Genomic DNA, 14,983 nt, shown 5'->3' with positions numbered 1-14,983 from the left:
CTATTACACTAATTACAAAAATATCTAATGAAATATTCCAGATGAGATTATGGCATGTAATCTGTTAACTGAGCAGTGGAAGCCTGGGCACTCAACATGTAATTTCAACAAAATTAGACTTCAGTGACTTACATGACACTCTATGGTATTTATCAAAGCACAAAGAGCCACTGTCTCCAAGTTTGCTGAATCTAAATCAGAATTGTTTTTACCATAAGAATCCCCAAAACTCTTACAAAATGATTTCAGAAAATATGTCCCTTACTGTTTTTTTATTTCTGAAGCTTGTTGTGAACATAGGGCTTCTTGAAATGTTCTAGCAAAGCCAGTATGTTAGTAACAAGATGCTAATTTCAAATTATATTTGTTTGATGAACTTTTATCATCCTAAAGCCCGGCTCCAAATCAGCTCTATATCCTGGCTGGTGGTTTTGGAACCAGGAACTGTGTTGCTCTTAAAGAACTACTTCATTCAAAGATCAATTAATTGGATCTCAAGTGATCTGCACATTTCTCTGGAGTCCCTCATGCTAGGGCTGATCCCCATATTCTGGTCTACATTCAGAAATTCCCAGTGAAACCCTGGAAAACTGGGAACCATCCACATAAACAGGGCTGTCCTCCAGTTTAGCAGCTGTGAGGCAGAAGCCCAAAAGAGTTCTCACTCTCCCAGCTTTCAAAAGCACACAGCAAGGATAAAATGAGGATTGTCCCCCAGGGCTCATTACTGGAACCTGTGTTCTTTAATATCTTCATCAGTGACATTGCTGGTGGAATCAAGTGCATACTCAGCAAGTTAGTGGATCATACCAAGCTATGTGGTGCAGTTGACATGTTTGAGGGATGGGATGCCATCCAGAGAGACCTCAGGCAGTGTGAGCAGGAATACCTCATGAGGTTCAACAGATACAGGTGCAAGGCTTTGCACCTGGGTTGTGGCAACCCCCACTGTCAATACAAGCTGGAGGATGAAAGAATAGAGCAGAGACTTGATGAATAGGGTTTGGGGGTACTGATGGATGGTAATGTGGACATGAGCCAGCAATGTGCTCTTGCAGCTCAGAAAGCCACCCTCATCCTGGGCTGCATCAAAAGAAGCATGGTCAGCAGGTCAAGGGAGGTGATCCTGCCCCTCTGCTCTCTCCTGGTGAGGCATTTGAATGTGGAGTTCTCAGTACAGGAGAGACATCAGCCTGTTCAAGTGAATCCAGTGGACAGCCACAAAAATGAACCAAGGGACAAAATACTTCCCCTACAAGGACAAGCTGAGAGATCTGGGACTGTTCAGCCCAGAGAACAGAAGGTTCCAGGGAGACCTAATAGTGGCCTTTCAGTATCAAAACAGGGACTTGAAGAAAGAAAAATGATAGACTCTTTAGCAGGGTCTGTTGTGATAGGACAGTGGGAAATGGTTTCAAACTAAAAGCATCATAGAATCACAGAATAGTTTATGTTGGAAGGGACCTTTAAGATCTTGTAGTTCCAGCCCCTCTGCTATAGACAGGGACACCTCTCTAAACCAGGTTGCTCAGACCCCATCCAGCCTGGTCTTGAACGCCTCTAGGGTGGGGGCATCCACTAACTTTCTGGGCAACCTGTTCCAGTGTCTCAACACTCACAGTAAATATTTTCTTCCTAATATCTAGTCTAATTTTGCTGGCTTAAGTGTCCTTGTGTTGGGGGCTCCAAAACTGGATGCAGTACTCTCAGTGGGGACTCAAGAGAGCACAGTACAGGGGCAGAATCACCCCCCTCAAACTACTGGCCATGCTTCTCTTGATGTAATCCAGGATGCAGTTTGTCTTCTGGGCTCCAAGCTCCCATTCCCAGCTCACGAGGGAAGATTTAGATTGGATGCAAGTAAAGGTTTTTTACAATAAGGGTGGTGAAGCACTGGAACAGATGAACCAGAGATGTGGTGGATACCTTATCCGTCATAACTTTCTAGGTCAGGCTGGACAGGGCTCTCAGCAACCTTATTGAGCTGTAGGAGTCTCTGTTCATTGCAAAGGAGTTGGACTAGATGACCTTTAAAGGTCCCTTCCAACTCAGATGATTCTGTGATTCCTGATAACACTGGAAGGCTTAAAACCTGACCTAGGCTCACCATGTCTGTGTTCAGGCAGGACTCAGCCTCCAACACCATTTCTGGTAATCCCCTACAGCTTATAAGGGGAGATGGCAGTTTTGTTAGCAGAGCAGCTGCCACTCAGATTGAAAAAAGTGAGAGCAACACACTCTGATTTTCAAACAACTTTAATTAAAAAAAAAAAAAACAAAAACAAACAACAAACCGTTCTTTCCCAAAAGCAGTTTACAGATTGAAACCATTGCCTGGTAGCAACTTCATTATTGTCTTTGTGCAGTGACCTTCCACTTGCGCTAAGTGCCCCATTTACACATCACTCAGTACTGTTACAGGCATCACAAGTGATAAAAAGGCTGTGGGGAACTGTTGGGGTGAAGGCCACAGTAAGAAAGCAATTAAGCTACTTTATTACTCTATCAGATTAGTATGAGATCCCAGTGGAAAAAATATATATATCTGCACAAACCCTGAAAAATAGCTGAAAGTAATGTGTGGAGCTTTTATCTTGTTAGTTGTGTAAGGCAGGCCTACTGCAGAATAATGTTCAAGGGAATGTGTTAGTCACAACTGAAGAAACATGGGCTTAATTTTGGGTCTGGATTTGCCAGAGATATCAAGAAATTTCATTAAAAAAGATATTATCCTCAGGTTTTCAGCATCTCAGACCTAAGATGTAACCCACAGAGAACGATTTGAAAACAAAAACAGTGATGTGAACGGGAGTATCAAATCCTAACACTTAATTTGTGAGTAGAGTAATTGTTAGACAAATTATCCATCTTTAATGTATCACATTTCTCGGCAGCATAAGTTTATCTGATTTGTCAACCACAGCATCAGCCTAATCTCAGGGAAGCTCACTCACCTTTCTGCTGTTTCTTCAGCTTCTATTACAGTGTCAGAGAAGGACTGCGCTGTTCGTATGTAACCAGTGCCCAGATACCCATAGAATTGCTCAGGTCAACTTCTCTTACAGGAAAATGAATCTCCCTATAGTTCTCCCAAAGAACCTGTAAGAGTGAGAGATATGGAGGGAGCTCACCCCTGAGATACCAGGCCCCATCTCTCCACTCTCTCTCTATCCTCTTCTGTCAGGCTGCAGGGGAGGAGCATGGGGATTGCCCTTATAATTAGAAGCTTCATACCTCTCACAACTAATCACAGTCTGATCCTCCTCTCTACAATTGGCTTCTTCTCACTGCAAAATCCTTGGCTCCTGGGTGTTTCATTCTCCCTTGCTAATAAAGAAAGGTATTTAGCAAGTAATTCTTCAAGGGTGCTGAACATCCTTCCCTCCAGCTCTTGTCCTTGGCTTTTGTTTCCTTCGGCTTCAACCTGCTCAGGAAAATCTATTATGCCTAAGCTATTACGATGGATCACTTTTAATTAATCCATTATTAAGTCCTGTTTGACATAGAGCAGAAACATTTTGAAGCAAAAAGTCCAGAAATTCTCCCAGTTCGTTCCGCTGGGGAAAGCAAAGAGCTGCCTGTCAAATAAGCCCTGGGTAGATACCTCAAGGAGAAACTTGAGAAGGAGGTGGGCCACATGGGAAGTCAGAGCCCCCTCATTCCTATACCTATATATACCTATCCCTGCTGGGATGGGGGAACAGAGCTTCCTCTATACGATATAATTGGGAAACACCAGGTCATTAGAACGGCAGGTTCATTTTACTTGGCCGATCTTTTGTCATAAAGTTGGACCAAGCCACTGCATCTTCCAAAAAGCATTGGGGCAGTCTGCACATGGGATATACCCTACCTGGTACTCTTGATCAGTGTTGAATGATTCCCCAGGCTGTGGCATGGCATGAGGTCAAAATAAGGGTTCTCCGTTTAAAAGTCAGTGAATAATATTGGATAAAGTTTTAATTGTCAGAAAGGACTAGCATTCAGGTCGTGTTAAAAAAGAATAGCAACTATGAAGATTACAAAATATGGTTTTTTTGTTGTTGTTGCTGCTGTTGTTGTTTTTTTAAATCAAAACTTAAGTTAAAGGAATCCATTACAGAAGGTTAAAAAGGCACTTTTGAGTTTGTAGAAATCATCTCCATCTTACGTTACACAAAGGAGAGCACTACATCCCAGTGCTGCAGGCTGGAGCTCCAGCAGCCATTCAGCCGGCTTCCTGTCTGTTTAACAAAAAATGCCAGTCAGTAAATCCTGTCTACTTGACTTGTACATAGGAGAAGATGCCCAAATTTGAAATAAATCAGTTTGTACAACTCTGATTCAGCTATAATCATATTGATATGCCTCTGTTTAGTTCAAATTTGTTTTCTGTTTCTGTTGTGCCTAAAATTGATTTTAGCCCTGACAGCAAGTTCTATTTTCTTGTCAAGCTTTGTCCAGAATAAAAAAATTAAATTTCCACCCAGAGAAGAAAGGAACAATGAATCAATTTTTACAAACAGCCAAAAAGAAAAGCAACCCTCAAAAGCCATCCAAGTTGTGGCTAATTTGACAATGGCATCTTGCCCATGATCTGTCCTTCCTGGCTATGCTCTTGCTCACATCCACTGCTGTCTTTGTGATACTCAGCCCTGAAAGTTTCCACTTACTGTACTGGGGAAGAAAATTTGCCACTATTGCTCCTGTGTCCAGCAGCATGCCGTTCCTAGATGTATCTACAAATAGACTTTGAACTCTAATGAAACTGCTGTCTCACTGCATCCTATGAATGAGGTGAAGCTCTCTACAGGAGCTCCTTTAGAACCTGAGATGTTAGAGAAAATGTGTTGGAGTCTGATTTGTGGCAAGAGCGATGGAAAACATATTCTGATTTTCAGAAATCTGATGAAGGGAAACCAAAACCTGTTAAAAAAAAAAAAAAAAAAAAAAAAAAAAGAGGAAAAAAAAAATAATGAACAGTCATTCAGAAGGAAGGAAAGACATATCCCATGATCCAGGAAGTCCCTAATCCAGACCAGACGTGGTATGATGTGTGGTGGGCTATGTTATTGCCAAATGCTATTTCCAATGTGATTTATTTTAAAAGAATATTAGACTTGGCCACGAATCTGCCTTTGTTTGAATTGTTTTTATCTGGAGGTCCTGGGTGACAGAAAGTGCACTGGAATGGGCTTTGCTCTTCTATGACAACAGACCCTTTTTCTTTCCACCATTTGTTGGACTCATCACTATGAAATCAGGAGATAGTTCTAGACCACCCCGCGTAACATTTTGGCATTGCAAGAACTGTGATGACTGCACTCAAGAAAATGATCAACCATTTAGATGGACAAGCCAGCGTTAGTGCTGATGACAACAGCCCTCCTACTGATGGTGTTTTTTTGTAATTCTAGCTCCTACAAGTTGAGGAGTGGCCATAAGCCCAGTCCACAAGAGGACCATTCATTCCCTTCTCCACTGAGGTGGAGGCCCTTGGTAATTTTCCATGGTAAGGACCCAGCTTTTGTTTCTGAAAGCTTCTGGACACAGAGAAGGTCTTTTGCAACCATTCAGAAATTTCTGCTGTGAGAGGAATGGAAAAGCCCAATTGCTTCAGAAAGGCAGGTGAGCTGGGAGCTTAAGTTTCTGACTGCAGGCAGCGCTCTCACCCCTCACCATGGGGCATCATCGAACAGCCAGTGGGCTGAGGAGAGTCTGCCAACAATCCAAGACAGAGAACACAATGAACCAGCTCCACAGTCAAGTCATGGGCTCCAGCTGGGAACAGAACTGACAGGGCCAGTGATGAATTCAAAATCCATCCAGGGCAGAATTGGCATAAGGACTAGAGAGAGAGGAGCTGTCAGCCTGAGGCAAAGTTGAAATGGTGTCCTGGGCCATGGAGGGGTTAAGGGAGATCCCAAAGGTGACTGGGCAGTGCCAGCAGTCCTATAAGTGCACTCAGGGGGATGAAAAATACCAATTGACTCTTCTTTCTTCAAACCAAACCAAATATGAAGATCATATGAGTTCACTGCTGTGGTCAGGATAAAAAGCAGTGGAAAAGATAACTGTCTTGTTAGATTGTGTTTTGGAATGATCCTTCTTCATAAGAAAAGAGGTAATGACCTTAAGTTGCACCAGGGGTGGTTCAAGTTGGGTATTAGGAAAAATTTCTTCTCAGAAAGGTCAATAATGCATTAGAAAGGCTGACCAGGGGAGGTGGTAGAGTCACTGATCCTGGAGGTGCTCAAGAAAAGGGTAGATATTACACTGAGTGACATGGTCTAGAGCATGGGTTGATGGTTGGACTGGATGATCTTAGTGGTCTTTCCAACCTTAATGATTCTCTGATTGATTCTGTTGCAATTCGAGAGTTAGTTGCATCTTTCCAACTGTCTGCTCAAATTCCTCCTCTCATACATTTCTCTTCTTCTAAGGAGGCATTATTGGAGGTGTTTGGGAAGCTTGGCCTCACTGAGGCCTAGTGAGCTCATCTATAAAAGTAAAGTGAGAAGGAAGAAGTCCAGCATGTTTATGAGAACAACCTTTGATGAAAGATGCTCTGAAGAGCACAGCTATAATGAGGGGAAAAATCCTTCAACAGAAAGCTCAGTAGGAAAGAGATTTTTGTTTCATTCAAGCTGTGTCTTTCTTCCATTATCTGACCAGCTAAAACCAAACTCCTCTGAAGTGAATCTTTCCCACACAGTCTGGAAATCACTGGTCATCAGCATGGCCATACATTTTGATCTTTCTTTTCTGGTAAACAGAGGAAGTTCAAAGTCTTCTCTTCAACTTCCCCACACTGCTGTAAGACCAGAAGATGAGTGTGTGTTAATAGAAAAGCCCCAGTGCTATAAAAGGAGTGAGGCAAGAACAGTTAGCTTTTGTTTATGAAGGGAAATAGAATAATGTAGATATAGTGAAATAAGTGTATTTCTTGGTATGATAATACACTTTGTATGTAAGATTTCTTTCCCAGAATAAAAGCATTTTCACTTTGGACACACTAGCTCTTTAAGAAATTTTTTTTTCAGGAATGATTCCTCCATTCTGAATGCAGATAAACTGCTTAATGGGGAGCAGTGTCTGCACAGTATGTGCACCAGCACAGCTGGGGAACTGTGGGAGCTCTCTTATCCTCTCCTCTTCAGACACTTTTCTCCATAAGCAAATCCTTTTGGAGTCTGGGTATGTGTGAATAAGAAATAAAAGAGTATTTTTAAAGCAAAATTACCCAAACCTCAAATATTAAAATCTCACAAAAATACAGTCTGCTTCTATAAGATGTGCAGCCTTCCAAACTACTCACTGCATCATGAAGACCAGTAGAGGAGCAGTGGAGCTCCTGGGAGCCTGGTTATTTCACAAGCATCTGAATGAATGAACTCCGGTTTCCTGCTGCTTTGTATCACGCTTTAGCTACTGTGTTGCCAAAGAAGACGAAGCTCCACTTGAGCCTTTCTCACTGATGTGACATATACAGGTAGATTTTCAAGTGTGTAACACCACGTGAAGTCCTGATGCCTCTAAGGGTGACCTTTACAGGTTCACACAGGTTATATAGCACCACTTAGGGTGACCAGGAATGGCCCATCTTAAGCTGTGGTACTCATTCAGAAAGCTTCAGAACTTAGGCTGACAAAAACTGGTTGTTCTTTAATAAAACCTATATATCTTTTCCAGCCTAGTCTGGAAAGCAAATAAAATGGGGGAAATCAACAAAGTAAATGAACACCTGAACTTTAACCTATTTTTTAGTTGTTTTTCATTGAAGAGAGAGTGGCAATACTGCCCAATCTCTTTCTTGGATGGCTTGCAAAATAATTAGGGGGTCTTTACATCCAAAACCAAACCAAAACAACAACAAAAACAAACAAACAAAAAAAGTGCAGCAGCTGAGAATTGCTGTGCTGTAAATCCTTCATCCCAGTAGAGAAATGTGCAACACTTGAAGCAGGAATTCAGAGCCATAGGGAGAGCTGAAGCCTGAGCAATACAATGCAGAGGGCAAAGTGACAGAGGAGCCATTATGAAACCCAGGTAAAAGAGGATACCTTGAAAAGGAGAGCAGCTTTGTAATCCCCCTACCTAAAATACAGAGGAGCAGCACGGAACGAGGGAGATAGACTTCCTCACAATATCAGGAATGATAAAGGACTCCCCATTAAAAAGCAATAAAGAACCATAAAGCCCTATGGGAAGGCGGAAGAAGCAGCAGGAGCAGCAGAAGCCTTTGTGGAAGGCAGCTGCCCCATGGAGACGTGGCGATAAAAGCAAGACCCCATCCTGCAGGGGTTCCTGGCCACCTGGGCACCGCAACATCTACCAGGAAGCATCACCCCACACCAACCCACACCGCGGACAAGCCGGGGCTGTCAGCCACAATCACTGTGCTGGGTGTTGGTTCTCCGTGGGACTGGGGAGAGGTGGCAGCAGTGTGTGTGTGTGTGTGTGTGTGTATTGCGTAGGCTCTGTGTTTCTTCTGGGGGGAAGCAGCGTGCATGCCTAGCTGGGCAGAAGATTGGGCTTCTTGTGCGCATCCCCGGCCGGGGGTTAGTGCAGGGCTCTGCGTGTGCACGTGGATTTGTGTTGCACACACACTACTTGCCCGGGGGCTGCCGCGAGCTGTGCGTGCTCTGCTCCCCTCGCCCGTGCCGTACCACGGGCGTGTGCGCGTCGCCGGGCAGAGGCGGGGGGGGGTCAGGAGGGTCCGGGGTCTCCCTGCGTGCCCCGGCCGGGAGCGGCTGTGCCCCCCCGCCCCGCCGCCGCCGCGCACAGCCGCAGACACGGGCGGCCGCCGGCAGCCGGCAGCTCGCATGCAGCCGGGGATTACAGCGGGGCGAGGGCAGCGCGGGCTCGGCTTTTCTTGCCCCCCCGCCCCGCTTCCCTCCTGCTCCCCCCGCTCCGCCCGACGGCCCAAGCCGCTCGCCGCGCCGCTCGCTCGGCGGCTTCGCGTCTCCGGGGGGTAGGAGGAAGATGCCTTCACCGTGTTTTTTCCACCCCCAGCCCTCTCCGTGCCGGGGGGGGCGGTGATGTGGAGCCGAGAATGTAGAGCAAAGCCCTCCCCGGGAAGGAGCGACCAAAACAAACGTCTCGCCGTGGCTTTGGCGGCCGCGCAGTGCCCGGGGAAGCCCGAGCAGCCCCTGCCAGCGCTGGGGAATCCCTCCTCCAGCCCCCGGCGGTGCCCCGGGCGCCTGCGGAGCAAGGTAAGCGGCGGGGCATCCCTCTTCCCGCCGAGGGCTGCGTTTTGCTTGTATTATTTTTATTTTTTTTCTAAGATTTTTATTCATTTTTTTTCAAGAACCCGAGTCATCCACGCCTCCCGAACAGCTGCGAGTTGCGAGGGAGGCGAGCGCTGCCCCCGCGGGATGCGTTCCCCTGGGCCGGGGGGAGAGCGGGGAGCCCCGGGGAGCCCCGGGCTGCGGGGCGGGGGGAGCTCGGAGGGGCCGTTCCGGAGTGCGGGTTCCCCCCGGCCGCTCGGTTCAGTGTGAGAGAGGATAACGTAGTCCTCAAGCTGGAGCGCTTTGGAAAGCCTGCCTTGTGTTTTTGTTCCTTCGGCGCTGCTAAAGCGGAGGGAAATGGCATTTCGTAGTATTCTGCCTCCTGCCGTGGGTGAGCTTTAAAGATAAAGGCTCGTCGTTTGTTTCCAATGCTCTGGTGGTGCCGGGGAACCTGATGATAGAAACCCCCGGTGTTCTCGGTGGATAACTGTCATCTGAATTACCTGGGGATGATTGAAAATCCCCTCTCCCAAAGCTGGAAATACCGGAGCACTGTGCTTATCTAAAATACATCGGCATACATCCTCTCCATAGATACATCGCATGCTGTCATGGCTTTAAACACCCCAGTGTCTTTATAACTGTGCATGTTCACCACACAGCTCCTACAAACCATTCAGTCTAGCAGCATTTCAGTGGCTGTGTGAAGGTGGACTGTCGTATATCCACAATGTATGGACCATATTCACAGTTGGACGTCGTTCAATTCAAGTTACATAATAATTAAGATATAAATAAGCAGTGTACATGCAGTTGCTTGGACATTTTCATTCATTGCAGCTAAGACTATCTGTATAGGATTGCTGCCAAAATCATCACTTTTTAAATGTTTAGGTGAAAAAAGAAATGTCAGTAGCATCAGGTGGAGGTACAGCCCTAAGTAAACATGTAGGTAGACAGACCTTGCTGCTTAAAGGACACCTAAGAGAAAGATCCCAGTGATCCCATCCTGTAGTCCTGAAGAGGCTGCTGTGGAAGTAAAAGACAAGCAGAAAGGATGGACAGGCTGGGGAGAAGGGAAAACCTTATCTGCTTTCTGCTGGCAAGTTGTACTCAAGTTCGTGCAGAGCCTCAGGGCTGGGCAAGGTGTGAGGAGCTCAGAGTCCAACCCAGCTCATTGCAGCCCTATGCTGGGCAGTCGGTAGCGCTGCTGGGAGGTCTGCTTGTCTGCCATCACCCAAGGTGTGCTGTTAGAGCTTTGGAAGTCTTTGCCAGGGAGAGGAAATGGAGCGCATGCAGAAAGTTTGCTCCTGGTCCTTAGTGCTGCTGCCTTTCATTTAAACAATTCCTAATGCACAGACCCTTAGCTCAGTCTTACTGCAACTTGCAGCTGCCTTTTTTTTCATATGGTGCAGCTCTCACCACAGCATGCACAGTGCTGTAACCTCCTTTCTCATCTGGACGCTGTCGCGGAGCTCAGCAGGGTGGCCTCATTCAGACACACACAGACAGTAAAAGTGAAAACAACTCCAGCTCGAGATGAAGGAGAAGCAGTGTTTGGGGCAGCGTGCTTCCTTCTTAGCATCCCCATTGGCTTGAGCATTTTGAAATGCGCTGTTGCTGTAAGGATGCCACATCAGATGTATTTATTTATTCATGCTCAGCCTTTTTTCCAAAGTGCAAGTTAATTGGCAAATTCTGGCTTGCCATTCAAGGCAAGGCAAGGAGTGGAGATTTGCAACAGCTTTCCTTTCAACATTTGGGATTTTGCCAACAGCTTGCTGCTGGGACTTTTAGAAGGAAATCGTGATCTTACGTGACTTCCTTGGGCTTCGTGGTCGTACATGTGCAGGTAAACTGTTCTTCAAGGCTCCGCTATATTTAAAGCTACCTGCTGGAGGACGCTGCAGCCAGTGTTGGGCTCCGCATGTTGTCCTTATGTAAGCATTACTGGGGAGGGGCTGCCTGCTCCCTAGGCTGAGGGGCTGGGGGAGAGGGGCTTGGTCAGCAGGCACAAGGTCTCTGTGAAAGAGCAGCTGAGGGGCTGCATTGCTGGAGGACCTGTCTGCAGACCCTTCCGGAGGGCTCTGCTGCCTGAGCACAGACCTGCTGCTCCCACAGGCAGCTCCAAGAAAGAAAGCCTGGAGCCAGAAAGGAAAGCGCTGAAAGTTGCGAGCTATTCCAGCTCAGCTTTGTCTGGGCAGACATACAGACTTTAGAAAAATTATTATTCTTTGAAATATATTTGGAGGGATTCTTGCAATAGTACCTTCTGAGTATTTAATATAATTTGTAGTAAATCTAGGGGACATATGGTTTTAACTCACAGTCTAGCAAGTAGAAATGAGTGTCTACTTCCTAACTATGATTTCAACTGTTAATCAGAATAACTACGAGTTTTAATTAGAGAGATCTCTTAAAGATGTACAGTAGCGTTCTGTGAGATTCCGTGCAACAAACTGCTTGGCACAGTGTAGCTTAACTTTTTTCCTATTGTAAATGTAGTGTTCTGTAAATCCCCCAGTGTTATTCTTTTGCAATTCTCAGGCTATATGGAAAAGATTTGGAAGGAATTTCATTATTTTCACTTTTGCTTGAGTGGTATATGGCTTTGGATATTACACTGCGTGCTGTAATAAATAGACTGCTGTGGTGCTCAAATTCAGTCCAAGTAGAATGTATCTATGTTCAATCCTATGATTAAATGCTAAAAGTGAGCAGAGAAGCTGAATTCTGGTCATTTATTGACCAGAACTTGAAAGTTTCTTATCTTACACAGCTCTAGATATAATGACAGTCCCAGTATAGCCTCGTAAGTCACCAAATGCCATAAAAGATTTAGCAATAGCATGCATCAGTCAAGATATTTAAAATCTATTAAGCCTAAAGCCATCTGTATTCTCTGTTAAAGGTGGAAGTCTGTTCTGCTTTTTCTCCATCCTGAAGCTCATTAAAGCACACGAAAGAACTTCTGTCTTACATTGACATCTTCCTAGAGTTAGAGTTCACTTATTTACTGAGCAATACATCACTTTCTCCCAAGGCCTGAGAGCTGGAGTGAGCTAAGGATCTGTACTGCTACTTTTTTTTTTTTTTTTTTCACCAGCACTGAAAATATGATGACATTACCTCTGTAATCAGTAAATAATGAATATTATTTGGAATGCGTTTGTTCATAGATTATTGTGACCACAAGAGCAATATTGAAACCGTAATGGAAAAGTCTTAGGCCATTAAAATCTGTGGGGTTTTTAATTTGCTTGTTTCTAATGCAGGAAATCTATACTTAGCCATAACGGCAGATCAGCTCTGACTTAGGTGTCTGGCTTCTATAAGTTGCTATTGCTCCTCTGGATGACTGTAAAGAGGAGTAGTAACATCACTGCTGGCAGCAGCAGGAGTTAGAAACAACAGTCTATTAGACAATAAATAATATATGTCACACTGGCATAATGCAGCTCCAAGTATTAAGGAGTAGGCTGTGATAAGCAGCACTTGCCATCTTGACAAGGAGCAATGGCAGTCTACCAATTTGCCTCTCATGATTCCATGATAGTGGGATCACAGTCTGTTGTGAAATTGTGCACGGGAAGATGCAGTTGGAGTCTAAATGAAGGTGTCAAGAATATCTGTTATCACACGTGACGCAGAAGGATCCTCAATGCCGGTCTCCCCAAAAAGTCACGGTCTTTACAAGATATTCTTTCTGCTGCCATTATATTCGGTTATTACCTATTAGGAAATAAACATCAGCTCTTCAGGTAGAACTGTGTAATGAGGGAGTGAATGCAAAGCTGGACTGATAATTAACTGAACAAAGCTCTGAAACATAATCGTCTTTGATGACACTGGAGATGAGCTTCTCTCCCTGATTGCCTAACAAGTTAAGAAAGGGAAATCAATTATGGCAGTACAGTCCAAATACAGAATACATTTACCTCAGAACATTAACAAGATGTCTCAGGGCAGCTCATAAAACAGTTTTTCCCAGTATCTCATCAATTGCTAACTTTTAGAAAAGTAGCTGTATTTTAAATACATGAAGATAAAAATAATAAGCAAGCTCAACAGCTCAAATTGAGTCCACAGTGCTGCTTTTCACCAAAGTGGTGTCTTGCCCTCTTTAAGTGTGAGGTTTTGGTTTACCTGCGGAGGTTGATGAGCTTGTCTCAGCTGGCTGTACTTTCAGATGACTGATGAATCCTACCTTAAATTACTGTCATACGTTCAATGTGAATTTGAATGTATCAGAGAGATCGTGGGACAGTTTGAGCAGAAAGTGTTGGCAGGCTGCAGCAGCTGGAAAAATCCCGCTAGTACATTTAAGCAGACGCAAAACAGTGAACTGGACTAATTAGCCTTGAAATAACAAAGCTACGAATGACACTATTGTACGTGCTCTTCCAGTGGTTGCTGAGATTAATAGCGCACAAAGTCGATCTTCCTTGACAGTAGTGCCATCTAGAAGGTCTTGCCTTCTAGAATGTTTCCATGTCATGCTTTTTCTGCTCTCATTGTTGCTGATATAGAGCAAACTTCTTTAGTGGGTAGGCCTTGTGATTGGATTTTGTGCTTAAGACAAGCCTGCCTACCTATAGCTAGTCAGTTCAACCCATATTTAAACATTTTGTTAAAGCAGCTGTTGTAGTACTCATAATCTTCCGCTCCCCTTGGGGTAAAGAAGGGATGTGATTGTTTGGCTGCTCTGAGAAGGGATGTGATTGTTTGGCTGCTCTGATCTCCTTGCAGAACCAAAGATATCTGGCTTTCGTTCAGTAGTCTTGTGGTTAGGTTACTTGCCTAGAAGTGGGAAAATGAGCTCTTAGGCCTTTCATAGATGAACATGATGCAAACAAGTATTCACCAAGTATTCGTAATGTGAGATTCCCTCCATGCAAAGGGCTACTCATACTGTGCAGCTATGGATCCCTTTCTGACACACCTCACTGTGTGGGTGTTTTCCATCCATACTGCCATCCTGGGTCTTATTGGTAGAAGCAGTAGCCTATGACATGTGAACCAAGCAGTTACATAAATGGGTTGTTACCACCAACCACCACCTCTAGGACCATTTTATACATCGGAGCTGGCTCAGTTGTTCTTTGTTTTTTTTTGAAGGGCTGTTCTTTATGTGTCTCCTATAAAAGGAAGCTTTCATTTGTCAAATATTTTTCAGGGGAGCTGTCTCCCTTTTGATCCTGACTGTATACTGGGCCTGGACGGGAGCTCAGAGTGTTTCCTTCTGACTGTGAAGCACTGTGTTGATTCTACTCTACAGATGCCCATATCCTTCTTTGAATGCCAGTCTTGCATGTTTAAAATTAAGAACCTTGAATTAATGGCTCTGATCAAGCAAATATTTAAGGGGATGCTGTGACTTTTAAAAAATGCATTTTGGCTTGGGAGAGGTAAATGAATACACTTACAACAGCATTTAAATAAAATTTTTCATCTTGTCTTAACCTCAGAATTACAGCAGCTACCATTGTTGCATGGTACTGTGCATGATAGCGAGTGCTCATTTGTTCAGTTCTTATTTCAGTTCAATTCTGTTTAGTTCTGATGTTCTGCTTTCCAAAACTTACACTGTTTCAATTCGTGGTAGGACTAAAGAACATTATGAAATTGAAGTGTCTTTCCTACAGAGTTAAAGTGAAATTCCTAAGGACAGCACTCCCATACCCAGACCCCGAACCATCTGTACTTCTGTGCAGTATGTAGAACCAAACCACCTTAGATAAGGTCAGCAATCAAAGTTTCCTGCTTTCTGAATA

General features: G+C 44.5%; 1 protein-coding gene across 3 annotated transcripts in view; it reads left to right on the top strand.

The window, feature by feature from the left end:
- The first annotated feature begins 8,838 nt into the window (after nucleotides 1–8,838).
- KCNB2 (potassium voltage-gated channel subfamily B member 2) overlaps nucleotides 8,839–14,983 on the top strand; it is a 185,334-nt gene continuing 179,189 nt past the window's right edge. For 2 of the 3 annotated variants that reach the window (XM_072328854.1, XM_072328855.1), the window contains exon 1: nucleotides 8,839–9,194. The gene's annotated coding sequence lies outside the window, so the exon portion shown is untranslated. Of the gene's footprint in view, nucleotides 9,195–11,027; nucleotides 11,150–14,983 lie in introns of those variants that run through there. The other variant, XM_072328856.1, reaches the window with a different exon arrangement.

Source organism: Excalfactoria chinensis, chromosome 2 (genome assembly GCF_039878825.1).
Source record: "Excalfactoria chinensis isolate bCotChi1 chromosome 2, bCotChi1.hap2, whole genome shotgun sequence".
In the NCBI taxonomy this organism is placed as follows: Eukaryota; Metazoa; Chordata; class Aves; order Galliformes; family Phasianidae; genus Excalfactoria; species Excalfactoria chinensis.
Note: the sequence above shows the minus strand (reverse complement) of the source record. Positions and strands in the feature narration are given on the sequence as shown.